General features: G+C 29.4%; 1 protein-coding gene across 1 annotated transcript in view; it reads right to left on the reverse strand.

The window, feature by feature from the left end:
• LOC122523052 overlaps positions 1-6,310 on the reverse strand; it is a 54,498-nt gene extending 48,188 nt beyond the window's left edge. Inside the window, exon 1 of the mRNA XM_043644574.1 lies at positions 5,734-6,310. The gene's annotated coding sequence lies outside the window, so the exon portion shown is untranslated. The remainder of the gene's footprint in view (positions 1-5,733) is intronic.
• Positions 6,311-20,817: the final 14,507 nt, after the last annotated feature.

The raw sequence follows: 20,817 nt of genomic DNA on the forward strand, positions 1-20,817 counted from the left end.
AAATTAATGCCAATATTTTTCTAAATTTCAATTACATCAGAAATATTGACCAGTCACTACTGAGGAAATTAAAAAGTCTAGAAAATAAATTACTTTTTTTTTTTCCTATCAACTTCGCGGCAACATCTTTCTTGTTTATTTTTTTCTTGTAAAAAAATATTACAAGAAAAAATTTCAAAAAATAAATAAATAAAAAAGGAAAGGAAGAGGAACGGTGTTCAAAGTATCACTTTCGTCGATCATGCAACATTTTCAAGGCTGACTGTATCTCTCACGTACATACTAATAACGGCAATAATTCACGATACTCACGATTCTTGCGGTTTTATTCCGTATATACATGTACCACACACACACACACATATACCCGCACATACATTAATACATATATGCATATATATGAGAATAATTGATGAATTAAAGCAATATATGCAGACGTATAAATATTAAAAATATTGTATACGGACAATAATGTGAATGGTTGGTATGATTGTGTCGAAGGTTAAGATTAGTTACAGACAATTACCGTCAAGAAGTAGATATAAATAAATTTTCTACGCATATACATAAATCGTTAAGAAAAGATAGCAGAAGAAGAAGAAGAAGAAGGAGAAGAAAAAAAAAAATAGAAAAAAAAGAAATAGAGAAAGAGAGAAAGAGATTGTCATCATCGACTAATAAAAAGGAATTTATAAATTCTCTTTCTAGAAAAGTATCGTCTCTCGACCTCGTAACACATTTAAACTATGATTACGTATACATGTACGAAATATAAAAACGAGAAACAGAGAGAAAGAGAGAGAGAGAGAGAGGAAAGGAAAAATAGTACGATGAAATCTGAATTAATGATGACGTAACATATTTAATTCAAATGAGATAAAAATAAATGCGCGATAATCAAATAAATCATAGTGTTTATGTTTAATATAATAGTTAAAAAATATGCAAGCGGATATAATATAATCTAAATTTAAGACCCGATTATATAATCAAAGATACATATATATTATATATAATAATATAAATAATAAAAATAATAAAATGATTAATATATATATATATATATTGTGTTAAAAAAAATTTTTATTATTATACTACAAAAAAAAAAAAGAAAAAGAAAACAACTTAATAACAACAATTTATTGAAAGTAAAAATAATGCTTAAGAATTCGAATACATATATATATATAATCTTACATGTTTCTCGACTATAGTCGATCTTTTGGTGGAAATCGATAGCTGTTCGTCGATTATGCGACGAGTGTTTGCAGACAAGCGACGAGCCGCAACGAGTACCAGCAAGGCGCCGTTTAAAAGTCATCTCGAATGACTACGTCTATCTATTCTTACGTTCTATTATGAAACGAGTATATATGCACGTTCATACATGAACATACACGTATGTATGTATGTATATAGAATGCAATACTTCGTGTGTGAGTATATAATATATAAAAAACGTTGATTATTATTATATTTATATTATTATTATAATCGGCCTCTTTTCGTTGAAATAAGCGTGAAAATGAAAAAATTCGCTTTCTTAAATTTATTAATAAATAATGGTTTCACATATGAACTATTATTAAATGTTTAACATTTTTTCTTTTTTTTCCTTTATATAAAAATATTCTAAATTTTTATTATTATTCGTTATATAGATTTCTGTGTTTTCTTCTAATTCATTTTTACATTTCTATGTAAATCCGAATTTGTATATATTTTGTAAATATTTTTCTAAATTAATATTTTAATTTTTCCGATATATACGCGTGTAAATTTAAAATTAAATTTCATGTATTTATATTAAAGAAAAAAATTTTTTACAAACTTTGATAATGAGAAATTTTTGTGATTAACAAGTAGTTAAACATTTGTATTAAAATATTAAAATAATTGATCATACAAAATAACCAAAATAAGAATTTAAATATGATAAACGAATTTAAATAAATTATTGCTACTTATTCGTAAGACAAAACGAATACAAATTTTCTAGAGTATAGTTACTAATTGTAAGTTACATTGTGCATGTTGGTTTCACTGGAGAATTTAAACCAGCGATCGATTAAGAAAGTTTATTCGAGAAAGAAAGAGAGAGAGAGAGAGAGAGAGACGGACAAAGAGATAGAGAAAGGAAAGGTGAAACAGCTGTACTCACACGGCGAGACAACTAACGTCAACGTCACCTAACTTACTTACATTCGTTCCTCCATTTTTCTGTCATTCCTTCTAACATTTAATAGTCGAGTAATTAATTTGATTATAAACCTCTTTCTATCTCGTTAAATACGAGATAGTAATTGCATAATAAATATCGAATTATATTAAAACACATTTAGTAAACTTTGTACTGATGGATAAATAAACAAATGTTTGTATTACGTGTGATTGAATATGAACAAAAAAAATATATTACGTATATCTATACACAGGATGTTTGAAAATATTTTAAGAGAATATAAAAATCGACTAAGTTTGTAATCAAGCCTATACTTTAATGATTAGAAAACAAATAGTTCATAACAGGGTTTTAGAATTGATTTTAAGATACAACTTGATATTTTTGAATACCAACCCTATAGAAAGGATAATTTTCTTGTAATTCTTTGCCATAAGATCTATTTTCCATGCAATGAGAATGAAGGAAGCATGACGGCGGGTCCGCAATCTTCATTCGTGCGAATCGATTCGGACAGTAACTATCGATCTATCGGCCGATTCGTTCTAAACGAAAACTAGAAAGACTCTTGAGAATCGAAACTTTCGCAAAATCCCGTGAAATTGGATATAATTCGATGGAGAAATTGTGATAAAAATAAAACTACGTGAGAAAGATTAAAAGATAAATTTATTAGAACAAGAAATAAATCGTGTAAACGTAATTACGAAAATTAGTTACAATGTTCAATCAAATGAAATAGAAAATAAACTGGGCACCAAGAAAAAAGTATAAAAAAGAAAAAGTAAGGATAAATTTAAATGAAAAATTAAAAATGACCAAACCTATCAAAGGTATCAAATAATTATTATATAAAACCAAATACGAAGGATGAGAAAAGAAAAATCTGAAATAAAAATAAATCTCGCGCGCCGTCACATATAAATTTCCTCAGAAATAATTAAAATTAGCAAAAATCTGCTAACAAATTACATAAATTTGATATAAAATAATAATAAAATAAAAATAAAGGTACGAAAAAAGAGCGAGAAGGAATTAAAGGAACAAGGAACAAAACAAAAATAAATAAAGATAAAAACAAACAAACAAACAAAAAAATAGAAAGTGAAAGAAACCACCGAAGAGTAGAATAAAAGATGGCGAACGGTTAGAATGGTAGAGATCGGAGGTCAGTCCACTCAAAGAGACATACAGAGAGAGAGAGAGAGAGAGAGAGAAGGAGAGAAGATAGGAAGATGTTTACTGGAACTGGACTCTCCAGAAGAGTCTTCCCTGCTACTAATACTATTACTACTACTATTACAACTACGACTACTACTATGCTCGGGCTCGCTAAGTCTCCGGTTCGATGCTCCAAGCGATTCGTGGAAGCGAATCGCAAAACGTTGCTCCTTTATCCTACAGGCATTTCCACCTTCCCAAGATATTCTTTCTCTCTATCTTATTTCTCCATGGAAACATAGCATTCGTGATGGAAATAATTAAGAGCAACCTCTCGACTTCTCCGAACGAAGAAAACGTTTCAAACGTCTCTTTAAAAACTTTAAAATCATTATATCTTTCTATATATATTATATTTTATTCGTTTCTCTTTCTTTCTATCATTTATTTTATGATAGGATATGGTTTAGATTTATACATACAATGGAAATATACATATATAGAAATATACGGTATGTATATTTATTATTATTATTATTATTATTATTATTATTATTATTATTATTATTAATATATGATAATCATTTTATGATTATATTTTATCATAAATTATAATAATAAATTATTATGTTAATATATACATGTAATTAATAGCATATATTATTTATAATTTATATATACGCGTTGTGAAGAACATATGTGTAGATAATAATTAGTCGACTGACTTCCGGAGATTCGGTAAATTCGCTTGAATAACAAACATAATGCGACATGGCAACATTAAAGTCTCCTTATGCCACTTAGGACCAAACGTAACGTCTCGAAGCGTTTATGAGTTACCGGATACCGTATAATTACCTATGTTATACAGCAATATCTGGATATCTATAGAAATGTTGTAAGTATAGATGTAAGTACCATAGTTTGAATAAATTTACATGATGTCTTTCACCTGGTTAATGTCGGTAAATTACATTTGAAATTTTACGATCGATTTAAGAAATGAACAAAGAAAAATCTCTTGTAATATTATAAAGTTCAATTATTTAGCTGAAATTATTCAATTGATTAGAAAAATTCTTGGAATAACGATTAAAAAATTGTGAGATCGATTTACCAATGAAAAATTGTTCGATGTAATTTTATACTATTAAAAGACTCAGGATTTTTTTAACGATACATTTTTCTAATAAATTGTCTAACAACAAAAATTAGAAACTCATTGAATCGAATTCGATTTGAAATCGTCTCCTTTTCGCGCGCTTTCACTTGTTCGTAACGGAAAAATACGATCACGTTCGATCAATCCTATCTGTGTTTTAATATACTAAACGTACCATGACCGGTCAAGTGACCGATCGTAAAATTTTTGACAAAATTTCTAACAAGTTGTATAATGCTGTTTGATGAATCAAAAAAGATATTCTGTTATAAATGATTTTTCTTTGCAATAAATATATCGTAAAATATTACATGAATTTTTGAATACAAGTGTTATTTGATACGTAATAGTAGAAATAGTTATATATAAAGCTCGATACGTTTAGTATTAATAACGATTTATAATTTGTGATCGATCTTAGATCAATGATCTATGAATGTATCTATGAAAAAAGATTAGATTTTTCAGATGACAACCAACAGAAATTAGATCCCGTAGTCTTGTTGGGTTGACGATGGACCGTTAACCATAGCCGAAGGTGGCTTCGACGCATACAAAGGATTAATGTCCGTGTAAGGCTCGCGAAGAAACAGGTGGCCGCGTTTCACCGCGACGTGGAATGTGCAAAACGAGTGGCACGCGAGTTTATCCTCTCCTTGCTTTTTAACCGGACATAGTCATCCCAAAGTACCCCTCTTTTTTCTCGTTATTTGTAATTTTTTCATTATACCACTCGAATTTCTCACGCATTTTTGTTCGTTCGTATCGCTAATCTTAACATAAAATTTTTTATTTTCTCGTTTACAAAATATCTACATAAAAGGAAATCAGTATATAAATTAAAATTTCTATAGATATAAAAAAAACCCTACGAATGCAAAATTTAATTACTTTATTTTAAATGATAAATATTACCATTTTTTTATAGTAGATTTTAGAAAATTTAATGTTATTTTATATCCGTTATATTAATCTCTAATGTTAAATAAAAATTTTGGATTTCATATTAATATGGAATATAAGTAAGCTTTAGATTTCAAATTATTATGATATATGTAAATTAGAGCCTGACGTATTTTATATAGAAAAGAAATAGTAAAAAAAATAATTCCTTTATTTGATACGAAATGATCGATCATTTCATTACACCCCAAACACACCTCGAGAACAAATACATATTGAAAAAAAACATAAGATACAATATAATAAAACAAAAAATAAAACTCACCCTATGCCTGCCTTCTAATCCATCCGAAATCGTATCCAGAGCAAGATCATATCGCACTAACAACCAATACTTGCAAATCCGTTATGCACTAATAACAGAACAATAAGTCCAAAGAAAAAAAAGGCAAAAAAAACTAAGAAACGAAAGAAGAAAAAGAAAAAAATGAAACAAACAAACAAACAGAAATTAATTACGAATCCTCACATAATACGCGACACTGTCTCAATATAAAACGAAAGTATAAAAAATTCGTCAACACTGTTAAATTCATTTCGATGATTCCTTAACGTAAGTCCAATTCTCACAAAACAAAAAATAGGTCCTCCCTTCTTCTTCTTCTTCTTCTTCTTCTAAATTTGGTTCGTTTTTTTCGATCACGAAAGATGGACACCAAAAAAATGGGTGTATGAAATGAGTGCAACGGGGTTTTTTAAGATTGAATGAAGAACCAAACAAAGAGGAGAGTTAGATAAAAGATAAAAGATAAAGATAAAAAAGAAAGAAAGAGGAAAATAATGAATGACCAATAGGAGGAAGAAACACAAAAATGAACCGAACGGGCCGAACGTCGGCGAACGAGTGAGAACCTAGCGGCACTGTCGAGGGAACACGTTGTGACGTCAGAGAGAGGTTCTCCTCTCTTTTTGCCATTCCACGAGACGAGCGCCACGAGAAAGGTACCCGTACCACCTCGTATCCCCCTACTCTACTGTCCTTCTTCGCAAGAAGTCTCCAAAGCCCGAAGGGTACGACTACTACTACAGTAGTAGAAGTAGTAGTACTACTACTACCACTGCTACTATCCTCATCAATCAATGATGGTTAATCGGTATCCCACCATATTGGAGAATTTACCCCATTGTCCAAATTACATATATACTTATCTAATAATTTTTATAATAATTAGTGTTAACACGTTGACTATTGTACAAAATATGGTAGTAGTAGTAGTAGTAGTAGTAGTAGTACTATACTCATTAATCAATGATGATTAATCGGTATCCCTCCATATTGGAAAACATTCTTTAAACTTGCTACCATTGCTCAAATTATATATGTACTTATCTAATCATTTTTATAATAATTAGTGTTAAAAGGTTGACCATTGTACAAAATATAGTAGTAGTAGTAGTAGTAGTATACTCATTAATCAATGATGATTAATCGGTATCCCTCCATATTGGAGAACATTCTTTAAACTTGCTACCATTGTTCAAATTATACATATACTTATCTAATAATTTTTATAATAATTAATGTTAACACGTTAACCGTCGTACACAAATTTTCTATATCTCCCCATATAAGTTACAATTCTAATTGTAACATTAGATATAAAACAATGTGGTAATTCCGGTTACGGTTGACCGACGTGACAGTCAACGCGTGTTAACACTAATGGACTGTTTTTAAAATTAATTTCGAATAAATTCAAACAAATGTTTCATTATTTCTTGATATAATTTATAAGAGAGATCTCATCTCTCTGGATCATTTAAGATCGTTTCTCCTAAACCTATTTTCAATATTATTTATGTTTATGTATTTTATAATTATCATATACCGTTATGATCTTGTTTCCCAATTAGTCGTTACTTTGTATCCCCGCCTTAAAACAATAAATTTCCTTTTTCTTCTCTCTCTTTCTCTCTATTTTATTCCTTTTTATGGCTAATTTATTCCACAGAAATATTTATCTTATTGTTGTCTTATTTTTAGGATACTTTTGCCTGTGCCAACGAAGGGATAGAAACATTTTATAGCCCTGGAATGTTTTTAGTGGGCGGTCAAATCTATTTTGGAGAGAATTCTTCTCTCTCTCTCTCTCTCTCTTTTGCAAATAACAAAGGAAAGGAAGAAGAAAGTCAAGAAGAAATAAAATTAAAAAAAAAAAAAGAATAAAACTAAACAAAATCATGGGATTTTGGAGACGAGTTTCGAAAGAATTTATACAACTTTACCAAAACTCGTGTTATCTTGACTAAAAAAAGCTTTCAGAGATATTTGATCTCTCTCTCTCTCTCTCTCTCTCTCTCACTTTCTTTCTCCTTCTTTTTTTCCCTTAACGCAAAATTGATTTCATTCGGGATTAGATACTCCTAAACGTCCGTAGCCGCTTAAATTTGTGCCGGTATTGCCAACCTTTTTATGGGCCACTTTTATTCCCTGTTATTTTCAGCGTTCCTATAATGTAATATCATATTCGCCTCTTATAACAAGATCCTTTTATTTTACCCTTTTTTTCTGTCGCTAAATGTGAACAGAAATAAGATTGATAAATAAAAAAAAAATAATATGAACTTTAGGAGTCTACGTTCTGTATTCCTAATGCAATATATAAAATTGTTATTTCAAATAATAATAAAATATAGTAAAAAGGTTTCTCTAATAAAATAAATATTTATAGTATATTATGTTTTTTAATTACTATATAATAAAATATTTTAATTGTAAAATATATAAAATTATTATTTAATAATATTTTTGCAATATTTCTGTTTTTTTTTTTATATTTTATACCAAAACACACTCCTCTTTATATAAATATATCTATATATTTTTTAATATAGTAAGATATCGCATACTGACTAAATCCACATAAATCTATTATTTCAAATAAAATTAAGATCACACTTACTCAATAGTGATCTCCTTGGTATGCACTATAATAAAAAAACATATGCATAGATACTTTTATATACATATACATAAATAAATATATATGTATATATATATATTATGAAGCATAATTTATATCCAAGCCATAATCGTTATTTGGTTAAAGGTATTCGTTATGCGAATGTCCGTATACGTTGCACTAACCGAGAAGCGAACACTTTCACGCGGATGCCGAGGCTTTAGTAAATATCATGGCCATATTTTCTATTCGCTCTTCTCCCGTTCGATCCTTTCCTACGACACAGATACCAATATTTTTTCTCTCTCTCTCTTTCTCTCTCTCTTTCTCTCTCTCTTTCTTACGTACGTGGCATCGTCGTAGGTCGTTGAGTTACTTACAACATTACGTTAGCAACTTTGATACTCTCTTCTCAACAACTCTGGAATTGTAATATCGCTGACAGATATGGAAAGAGACGGATGTATAATACAGGGTGTCTTGAAATAATAAATAAATTTTACCTCAAATATAATATTAAACTAAATCAATAAAATATAACTTTCGATCAACAAGTGTTCACAATTTGAATCATTCAAATTTGAATTTGAATTTATTTTTATACAGGCCGGGATCATTTGAAAATTCATCGATACGATTATTTATCAGTTAAATTATTTTATTAAATAAATTTCTAAAAGATTTAAACAATTTTTTTTTATCGTTGGAATATATTGAAATCATTCGATAAAATATCGTTCACTTTTTTTGAGACACCCTGTACGTATGTACATGTGTAGACCTCCGTGATACTTGTTTGAAATCGACCTCGCCTCTTCTGCATTCCTGTTGTTCGATTGCCCTTTATTAGAACGAATCCATCGTTTATATACGACAGGTCATCATGATGTTTCGACCTTGAACAGTCACAGAAGTTATCGACGTATTTTATTTGATCCGTTTTAATCATCGAAAATTATTCATCTTTATAATCGGTCGTTAATGTTAGGTATCGATCAATTATATATATTCGTTTTCATAAGGAAAAAATACAAAAAATATTTAACATTGAAAGTGAAAGTTTGACAATCCTTAAAAACATAAAAATATACATATGCAAATTTAATTAAAAATAAAAAAAGAAAATTTATATTACACATTAATTAGCTTGTCTTTCAACAATAATCATTAAATGACGTTAACGAAGGAGACAGAAAATAAATCAGCACGAGATAACAGTCATCGATGATCGATTAAACGCGTATGACAATTAATAATGGTTTGTATGAGGATTGATGTGTTAAAAGGAAGGACGTTTAAAATGATATCGTTATTTCGAAGTTATCAATTTTTTCTTGTAAGAGAAAAATCATGGTTTAGTTTGCGAATATAAACCAGTTATAAGTATAAGTACATGATCTATATATATTATATATCGTGAATTCCAGTTCGTTGAAGAGGTATTCCACAGATCGAAGATGGGTTCTCTCTTTCCTTCGTTCCTTTCAGCTAGCTAAGCTTCCTTTTATTCTTATTCTTCTCTTCTTTTTCTTTTTCCTTTTATTGTAAATCTTATTCGTCTTCTTTCAATGATTCAAGTCCACTGACCGAAACACAAATGCCGTACTTTAACACTGAAAAAGAAAAAAAAAAACAGTCTCTTGCCTCGTAAAACTCGCCACACTTCCGTGCTCTTCGCGATGGGCTTCGCGACTTCTTGGGATTGGGATCGGTAAATAGAGATAGAGAAAGAGAGAGAAGACAATGTTGATGGTGTTATTACGACAATGGAATATCACCGAGCGTATCGAGATTCCATATTTACAATGGTACCTAGTTTTTTATTATTTTTTTTGTCATTTTTTTTCCCGAAAAATTTCAAAAGTCCTACAACAGTGTGTTCGATCTTAATTACTTGACTCTCTTATCCCTATTTCATGTACGTATGTATGTGTATAGATGTATTTTAATGTCACGAATTTCACTACTTTAAATTAAATATAATTTTGTTATTCATCAAATGTTGGGGGCAACTTAAATTTTAACGTCAACCGCGGGAAATTTGGAAAGTAACATAATTAACGTTAACATAATTAATGTTAACTTTACCGACCGGTAGCGGTTCGAACATACTATGCCCTTTTCACCGGCCACTCAGCCGCAGATAACCAATTTTAATAAAATCTTTTACTTTAATCATATTAGTGTTAAATAATATTTATTTTATCTATTACAATCGTTTTAAGTTTATTATTTACATAAAATATACCATAATCCATATAACAATATTTGTCGAAAAAAGAAGTTGTTTAATATTTTTTAAAACTATGATACCGCTCGAAATAGTCACCTTTGTGTAGTGGGACGTTGCAGTATTTACAAGCGAAACCTGCTCTGCTTAATTTTTTTTTACTTGCACAAACTCTGCATTGTCGTAGGGGTTTTTTTACATGGACCGCTAATCACTATATTTACCAGTTTATGCTTTCCGAAATTTGCCAATCTTCCGGGATAATCAAATCGGGATGTGGTTCTTGTGGGTTCGGAATTAGATAGACCTTTATCTTGTTTTTCAGTTTCGCAGTCTTTTATCAGTGAAAGTGGCGCTTTGCGCGGAAAATTTTTATATGTAATCTTCTGTCCGTTCAGAGTTGTATATACTTTAAAGGAATTAAAAAGTGCACAGTTGATGAAGAACATTACGACACGTTTCGTCCATTTTTTTGTTTTCCTAAAAATGGAGTAATAGGACAGTGCGATCTACGCCCTTCATATATTTATTATAATCTATTATTGAAATAGGCTTCTGTATGGGACAATCTGATGTCTTGTTTCTGTTTCTAGATTCCGCCATTTATGCAGAATGTATTGTCGAGATCATGTGTACGTTCCTTTTGCCATTATTCCATACTTGTAATAAAATATGGCCATTTCTAAGAAATTGATGTTGGCCTCTTGAAAGTTTGGCAGTTTGAAGTATTTGAGGAAGACCTCTGTTCTTTCGAATCGTCCCGCACACTCTTAATATTGACTTTAGCTAACACAATTAGGGGAATAGATTAATTAACGCGTCGTAGGAAAGTAAATTGCAAACGGAAAATGAAATGCACATTCTCACAGATTTGCTTGCACGTATGTGCACATACACACATATATACGCATAGATATATATATATATATTACTTAGGTGTCACTTAAATTGCCGTTCTCAGCAAAGAAATCGCGCCATATTGTTTACGAAAACTCCCGCATGCGGGAGTTGTTGCCATTGTCGAAGAAACGCAATGATCATTCACTGTCCGTGTCTCTCTTTAATTACCGACCATCGTCCTTCCAACTTATTTTAACAAAATTGAACTCTGAAAAAAAAAAAATAGGTGCCTGCCGCGTCGCATAGTCGATCGTTAGAGACGTCGTTAAAAATTAATTGACAATAATTACGAATAAAAAATACAAAGAATCAAATAATTACGCGATTCAAGTCTGACGAGTTTACACGTTCGCAAAAAAAGAGAAAAAAAAATATTACCTCGTGACAATATTTATGTAACTGTTGAACATAAAAAAAAATAAAAAAAAAAGACAAACAAAAACAAATTCATATCGGATCGAGCTAATGAATTTTTTGTTCTGTCATCGATATACTACTACGACAATAATGGGTTTCTTTTTTAATTATAAATAAAAAAAAAAAAGTGCATAAATACATAAAACTAAATAATGATTATTATTTGTTAGAATAAATTATGCGACACGTGATAGTTATATTTTATTGCTCGTAAAAATATTACTGCACAATAATATATAGGAGCAAAAGCTTCGTGAGCGAACAAATGATACAAAAAAAAAATTAAACGAAAGAAAAAAAAGAAGGTAGATAAATAAAGAGCAAGCAAAAGGATTAAATTTTATCGCAGGATAGAGTGTTCGTGTTTTAAAGACGAGAACACGCAACAAGCGAGCTAGAAGAGATCGTAATAGTAAATCCTTTCTCGATCGCAACGAATCGGCCGCGTTATTAAGTTGTACGTACGAGCTCGTGAATGCCGACACATTACTAAAGAAAAAAAAATGATGAAAGAAAGAAAGAAAGAAAGAAAGAAAGAAAGAAAGAAATAGAAAAAGAAAGAAAATGTCGAGAGAATAATTAAAAGAATCGTCGGCGAGTCCGTGATCTTGAAGAAGTTCTTCAGTACTTCAGTCGTGGGAGCACTTCGCATAGTTAACGTCAAAGGAAAAATGCAATTCGTGAGATAGAAAGAAAGAAAGAAAAAAAGAAAGAGAGAGAGAGAGAGATAATGTTTCGAGATATATATATACATTACAGAGAACGTAGGAGCGACATAATTAATGATTTCTCCGTAGTAATTAACGTTTTCACTGATCTTGACTATCGTCGTAGTTCCTTGTTAGTGCACTGTACTCCAAATAACGGAACTCGAAACTCGGAAAATGAAAGGATTTTGAAAAGAGAAAGATATGCAGAGAAAGAAACAATTTGATCTTAAATTAACGCGCTTGTGATCTCGTAAAAAAAGAAAAGAAAGAACAAAACACCACTTCGATATCCCTTTTCTTTTATATTTTTAATCCATATATTATATGTTACTTTAATGCTTATTTTTCTAAATTCTTCTAATACTATAAATTTAAACGCTTTTATTCCCCTTATTTTTGTCACTTCAAATTTTCTTAATTATATTTTACTAATTTTCATTTTTCGTATTCCTCATTCATTTTTTAATAACAATTATTCTTGATCTTAATAATCTTATTAGAAATTAATTGATCATTATCGATCATTCATAAATATCTTAAGAGAACTTAATTATTTCAGCAACGGGGGGAGGGGGAAGTAAAGGGAAAGGTGTCGCTTAAAAAGTTAAACTTTCTCTCTCGTGCAAGGAAGAAAAATCAAAAGGAAAAAATTTAAATAAGTCGTATGTAATAACTGCTACTACTGGGACTCAATCAGAGAGCTACGGATTCGAGGTTCCGAGATATTACGTCTGTACCAGGATGTGAACGTCGATCGATCGATCGATTTAAGAACCAGTGCGACTCGATATGCCGACTAGAGACTATTTTAAGAGAGAGAAAGGTGATTTTCGTTTGAAGACTAATTTAATTAAATACGCCGTGTGTGAGTATTTCATAAGATATAATAAGAAAAAAAAAAAGAAAAAAACGAATCTCGTTGCAAATCTCGTTGCAAATCTCGTTGCAAATCCCATTGCAATTTGTTATGTTTTCTTCTTTTTTTTTTTCAATTTCTAAAAATAAGAGGAAATTAATCTATTTATTATAAATAATCTTTTCATAATATAATTTCCTCTATATATTAATTTTATCATATCGTCAAATATGTTTCATAGATATGTGCAACACATCGAGTTAAAAATATTTCTAAGCGATTTAGAATATTAATTCATTCATTTTCGTGACTTCGTAGATTAATTTTCTTTTTCAGGATTAGCCTACACTGTAAATATAATACTTGAATAAAATGAAATAACAAAAAATGTAAATAAAATATATTTATACTCGTATGAATATTTTTTGACAAACAAATCTACCTGGATTATTTTAAAATGCAATTGTGAGTACGTTTAAAGAGAACAAAAATTATCTATAAAATCGTACTAATTCTAACGATAGTTGTTAAATTAAGAAATTTAATAAATAATATAGAACGTACGTTTTAAGGAAGTTTATAATATTACTGAGTCTCATGCTGGTTTGACAACCCTGCTCTAAATGTATTGATTTTTTTTTAATAACGTTCTATTTCTTTTTTTTTAATTTACGATTCGATATCTAACTTTTAACAGGTAACGTGTATTTATAAGTATTTTAATATAAAGTATAGGTAAGACGAAGTAGAAAATCACGATCTAAACGATATATACTCGCATTATCCGCTTAGAACCCGTCTCGACGAGTTAACGTTCTTCTAGTCAACGAACCAACGAACGAACCAACGAACGAACGAACGAAAGAACGAAGGTACGAAGGAAGAAACGACGAGTCCAACGCGCATTATAATAATGTGCGTGCAAACTTCAGGAAGAGAGGATATATTCTGGCTATGTTTATCCTATGATTCAGCACCCAGAGTGGTGTGCATCAACGAGTAGGCCGCGACTAAGAAGAAGCGTTTCTTCTTTCGTCGTCTTTTGCCGCCTTCGCTGTCTCTTTTAACTCTTTTTTAAACGATGGCTTCAAATCCTACTCTGATACAAATCATCAAGTTAATGCTATTAAAACAAAAAAAAGGATAATTTTTTAAATTTATTAACGTAAAACATTTGTCTCAAGTTCCTTGTGTTTTACTCGAATTTCCATGCATTTTTTTTTTTTTATTATCAATAAAATACCTATTATCTACCAAAAGTTTATCTAGGTTTAATCAAAGTATTTGTAAATGATATTGAGAAATTAATTGGAATAATTTTGTCTGGATCATTAAAAAGTTTCTAAAGTAGTAAAAACGATTAGTTAAGAGAAAGTATCGATGAATAAATTTACTACAAAACTTTTTAGTTTCTATTAAAGAGTAAACATTAGTAGAACGTTATTATAATATGTAATTTAAAATCAACAAAATATACTGTAATAAAATTCAAATAAATCGGTAAAAATTTGTTCGTACTCGCGGCTCGTTCGAAGCCATCGCTAAAACTGCAAAGTTCGCGAGAGATGCAAAGAAGAAGTTCCTTGGTGCACGAGAGAGTGTTATATGTCCCTCTTTCTCTCTCTCTCTCTCTCTCTCTTTTAGACACATTTACATATACATACGCACAAATAAAAAGGTGATCATGCTCTTCCTCTTAACTTCTCAAGCGTCACCTCCTCTTATGCACGGTCCATGGCTTATGTAAAGCACTGTGTAATGAAACCTGTGTCGATGGCTTTAGGTTAGAACAGTCGTTAGGAGGAGACGTTTAGAAAAGAGACGTTAGAACGCGTTTTAGAATGTACGGGGCACCGATCCACATTATGAAATAAAGGTGGGTGTGTTACTTGTAACGGACATATTGTAGCCACTATATGGATGTATGTAAGTATATACCACCTACAGTTTGGGATCACTAACATTATGTTTCAAAGTATGCGTGACCCGTTAGCCAAAGCCGGATTCGCGATGTGAGAATAGCTTCAATTCAGAATCGATCAAGGACACTAAACGTAAAAAAAAAAGATCATCATTTCAATACTTTTCTCCATTATAATTTTCATTACAATTATTGGTAAATAAAATACATGGAAAACTGTAAAAGTCTAATTTATTTCTACAATTTTTGCGACTATGTTGAAAAATTGAAAGTTAATTTGATCGAGAAAGAAATTGTTTCTATTGTAGTCTCAAAACTTTTCAACCCACCCACGTATATGTATGCTTGTATATTAAGAAATATAATTATAGTGTTAATAATTTTATCTTCATTATAGGAACCTAATTTACATTATATAACTTTACGTGGGACATGTGATCTATGATAAATGAAATTACCATTATAAAATTTGTCTCCATTAAAATCTCCATTATAATTATTGGTTAATGAAATATATACAGACATGTATGTGTATTGAAAAATATAAGAATCTAAAATTTACATTAATCATTGTCTTAATAATTTTTTTTTAATTATAGTAACCTATTTTATGATATATAAATCAATATAAATATAGAATATATACGATCCAATCACAAGCCAAAGCAATTTTAATAAAAAATTCAAATTTTTATCTTTTTACTTTCCCATTTTATGGGTTCTAGATAGACTTCTATACGAACACCTTCCAACACTTATCCGACTCTACCAAAGAGATCGTGCCACCTTTTACCACCTCTCTCTAGAGTCAACAGAACACAGGTTTTCTTTTTCCGAACGGGCCACCCCATCCATTTTACTAACCATGCCCACGTTACTTGACTTTAGTGATTTGACGAGAAATAGTAATCCAACGTGGCTAAAGCAAGCCTAGTAAAAACTACAAATTTGTATTACTAGTATAACAATAAATAATTCGACAAGTAATATAATTTTTTCAAATGTTTCTACTTTTTCTTTTTTAAAATTAATCAAATTTACCAAACGAGCGACTCATATATTCCACAAATTCCATTAAAAAAGAAAAACGAAATAAAGAAAAATGATTTAAAGTGAAATAATTAAAACAAAATATCAATAAATATTTAAATACATCGAAATACTTACATAATTAATTATCGACTCGTTTTAAAACTAATCATGCGATCAAAGTAATTGCATTTTTACGCGTATCTGTTATCAATAAAATGGCGTCGTCGTGGTCGTCGTCGTCGTTTATGTTGATTTGATTTATTAATGTATATATTCGCTTGCTTATTTAGATATGTATATTATATTCTTGCACGAACAGAAAAGCACTTTCTATCGAGAACGTCGAACGCGATACAATTTCACTTGTTACGCCACACACACACATATAAACAAGCGAACAATCACAGATACGTTCTAATATGGCTCCGCCTTCGCGAAGAAAACGAACAGTTTCTTTCTATACTTCGTTCGTTCGTTCGTTCGTTCGTTCGTTCGTTGGTCGATTAACAATAATAATGACAAAGTTCGAAGACTAAGTAAAACGAGTGAAACCTTTCAGATTCAAGAATTCAAATAATATATAGAGATAACGTTACAATAATAAGTGTTAAATCAATTGTTCACGAGAAGAACGAAAAAAAAAAAAAAGAATACTTTTACTATTTAACTTAAACCTTTCACGTATCTATATATATGTTTTTATGCATACACATACTTGTACTTATGTATGTCGAGTAATTTTTTATTCTTCTTTTTCCATCCCATTCCTATTATTACTTTATTTGTTTTAATCAAATAATTATATGTAAATGGCGTTATTTATATTTATATTAATATTTTTTAGGATTTGCGAGCATTCGGAAAGAATGCTACTTAAAAGTTTGCTTATTAGTCTACAATACTAAGCTATATAAATCGATTTTCAATACTAATTGTAAAATTCTGTATATATATCTGTAAAAAATAAATTTAATTTATATAAAAAAAATTTAGAATTCATTTACCTATTTTAAAAATATTTGATCGTACCGAAAGTTTCTTGCTTTTTCTAACTAACCATAAGTTCTACGGATGGAATATTTTTATGAATGAGAAATTTGCAATCTATTATATTCCATTACTATTTTCTATACTGTATAGAACTCGGTGTAAAATATACTTAATATTTAATATATATAGCTATATTTAATATTTTTTATATAATTACTACCTAAAAAAGTAGGAGTGATGATAACAACTTCCTAAAAAATATATAACCAAAATCATAATTCTTTAAAAAAGACAATTTAGTTAATAGTAAAATGAAACGTAGACACAAATCAAGAAAATGTTGAAAGTTCTTGATAAATATAGAGATCAAATAGAAAAGTCAATGTTGTAGTTGCTATTAAATAGTTCCGGGTTCGTGGGACGATGTTGGTCACGCAATTCACGCGCTACCTTAATAATTAACTGTAAGAGAATGAAAGAACCCAGAGAAGGGCTCCCTCGTAGAAACATATTTACAAAATCCCTTCGAAGGAAGTTGATGATGTTAGGTTGCTCGCTAATGCAACCGTGTGTCGTTGACTAACCATCTTTTCAATTTTTTTCTTCCTATTTCCGTCTTTGCCCACTACTTTTCTAAATTATTTCTGCAAACGAGACAAATTTAGGAACGAAGTATTTACACGAACGTGTTTGTACGATAATCTCATCAGTTTTTTTATTTGACAAAAAAACTTTTTTTTCTTAAAAATATATTGTACATGCTAAAACTTTAACATTTCACTTAAATATGAATAACTATGAAGACAATTATTTGATTCAAACGGTGAGCAAGTAAGCTACTCGAGTGAGCCACTATAGTGGCGCATCGACCTGGAAAAAATATTCGCAAAAGCCACTTTAGTGGCAGGCCGGCTAAGCACCATATCGGTAATAGTAGTGTTCTACCTTTATCTTATCTACCGTTGGTAACGGCAGTTTTCTACTTTGAAAAATATCGATCGTCGGTAATTGTAGTTTTCTAATTTATTTTAGTCTACGTCGGTAATACTTTATATTAAGGTTGGTGACGGTCAATAATATTAAAGTAGAAACTTCCATTAACAACAGTCGATATTTTAAAAATAAAAACCTACTATCCGTTACTTACTCACCGTTTGAATTCAATAATCGTCTTCATAGTCATTCATATTAAAGTGAAATGTTAAAGTTTAAGTATATATATATATGTACAATATATTTTTAAGAAAAATTGTAATTTAATCATTAAGGATTCTTTACGTAAAACATACGAACTTTTTTTATATACGGCTGATAGTTTGAAAACATTTAGATAGTGAAGTACTGCTTTTATGTACGGTAACTGTTTAATAACAGGCTTCCCTACACACACACACACACAGATACACACACATTAACTTCTATTATATTTTATTATTATTATAATATCACGACAATTGTATAATCCTTCTGAAGAAGATATAAAAAATAAAGAGCACTTATTCATTATTTTCTGCTGTTGAAAACTTCATTGCTTTGCTTAAAAATGAGAAAAAACGTTTTCAATTTTTCAATTATTAATAACAATTAGTATATAATAATTAATTAATAAAGCAAGCAATTATATATGGATTATGGCAATTAGTGATCAATTAAGAGCACTTATTCATTTTTTTCTGCTGTTGCGATTCTATGCCAACTTTTTTGTGCTAATTAAGATTTATACAGTTTTATCTAATTTGCCAAAAAAAAAAGGAAAGAAAAACAGAAATATGCAAATATAATAAGATAAAATTGTTCTAACACAATAAATAATTAAAACAACAAACAAATTGTACAAATTAATAAGGTTTAAACGGTTCATAAATAACGAAATCATGTAACATCTCAATTTAAAAAATTGTAATAAAAATTAATCATTGATAAGCAAATACTTGTGCACTGTTTTGTAAAGCTTACGCATATATGATATTCGGTGTGAATTTAACTAATTAGAACATATTGAAGCAACATAAATAAAAGAAATTAGCGAGTAACTAACATAAAAGTTTCAAAGACGATCATTACGATCTAAGGTTCGAATTTTCCAAAAATATCTCTAGCAACATATTATTACGATATATATATTTGAACATTGAGGAAAAACTTATTTTTTCATAAAAATCTATCGAAAAAAGAGATAAAGAGAAATAAAAGAGAAATGAGACGTGATAAAAGATGACGTAACAAATGGGTCGAATATTTTAACAATCATTAACGTAGTTCAATAACGACATAGCGTTTCGTTTCTGAGGCATTCGTTAAAAGCGATAATTGGAAGTGATTTTTATAGTTAGTAATGAGTGCAAAGTGATTAGCAACAATTATTTGGTCCATTCATCCTTGAAAAACGTGATGATAAAGGTGTACCGAATAAGTGCAATACAATACTGTAATTAATGTATTTATTCCTTTATAATATCCTTTTTAATTAACGTTTAAAATTTAATATTTACATTGACTCAATAAATTATAATAAATTCAAAAAAAAAAAACCATAACTACATTTGTTAATATTAATCAAAAATATTAACAATGTCAAATAAAACGATAAATAATTATATTAAAAAAAATTAATATAAAAAAAAATCAAATATATAAAGTAGCCTATATTCAATTAAATATTTAAAATATTTATTTATTATATAAATATTGTTGTATTCGATTTATATTCATTTAACAATTCCCGCCTACTGTTACTTTTAAATAGCTACATATTACATGTTGCTCGAATCACATGTAAGAAATAAGAAACACAAAGCTATTTTTGTAAATATTAACAAAAATCAAATATATATTAATACGAACAATATTAATTTATGCAAGTATGATAGAGACATACATATTATGGTAATACACCTTGACCTTTGGTATCACATCCCTGTCGGTTTAATTTTACTTTGACTCAATAAATCATCATTAGATTTAACAATTACTTCAATCTAAAATAATATGAACAAAAATAAGTGATAACACACAAAAAATATAATAAATTTTCTTATTAATTAAAAATTGATAGAAATTAATATATTACGTACATGTGATTGATATGGTACAATAATATGTACATAAAAGAAATATTTTATCATCTCAATTCATGGAAAAGAAACTCATAGCAACATCATGTAAGAATATCAGAGGATATATAAACGTCTCTCTTGCCGAAGGCTGTTAATGACCACACTTACACACATATATATATATATACACACACATATATATATATATATACACACATATAAATGCATCGAGTTATATCGTATCTCATCACGTGAAACGTGTCTCTTTTACTGCTGCATACTTGATCACGAGATAGATGTAATCGTAACTGCAACTGCCAGGTCGGTAACCCAA

This window comes from Polistes fuscatus, unplaced genomic scaffold, assembly GCF_010416935.1.
Source record: "Polistes fuscatus isolate 324 unplaced genomic scaffold, CU_Pfus_HIC Scaffold6, whole genome shotgun sequence".
NCBI classification, from domain to species: domain Eukaryota; kingdom Metazoa; phylum Arthropoda; class Insecta; order Hymenoptera; family Vespidae; genus Polistes; species Polistes fuscatus.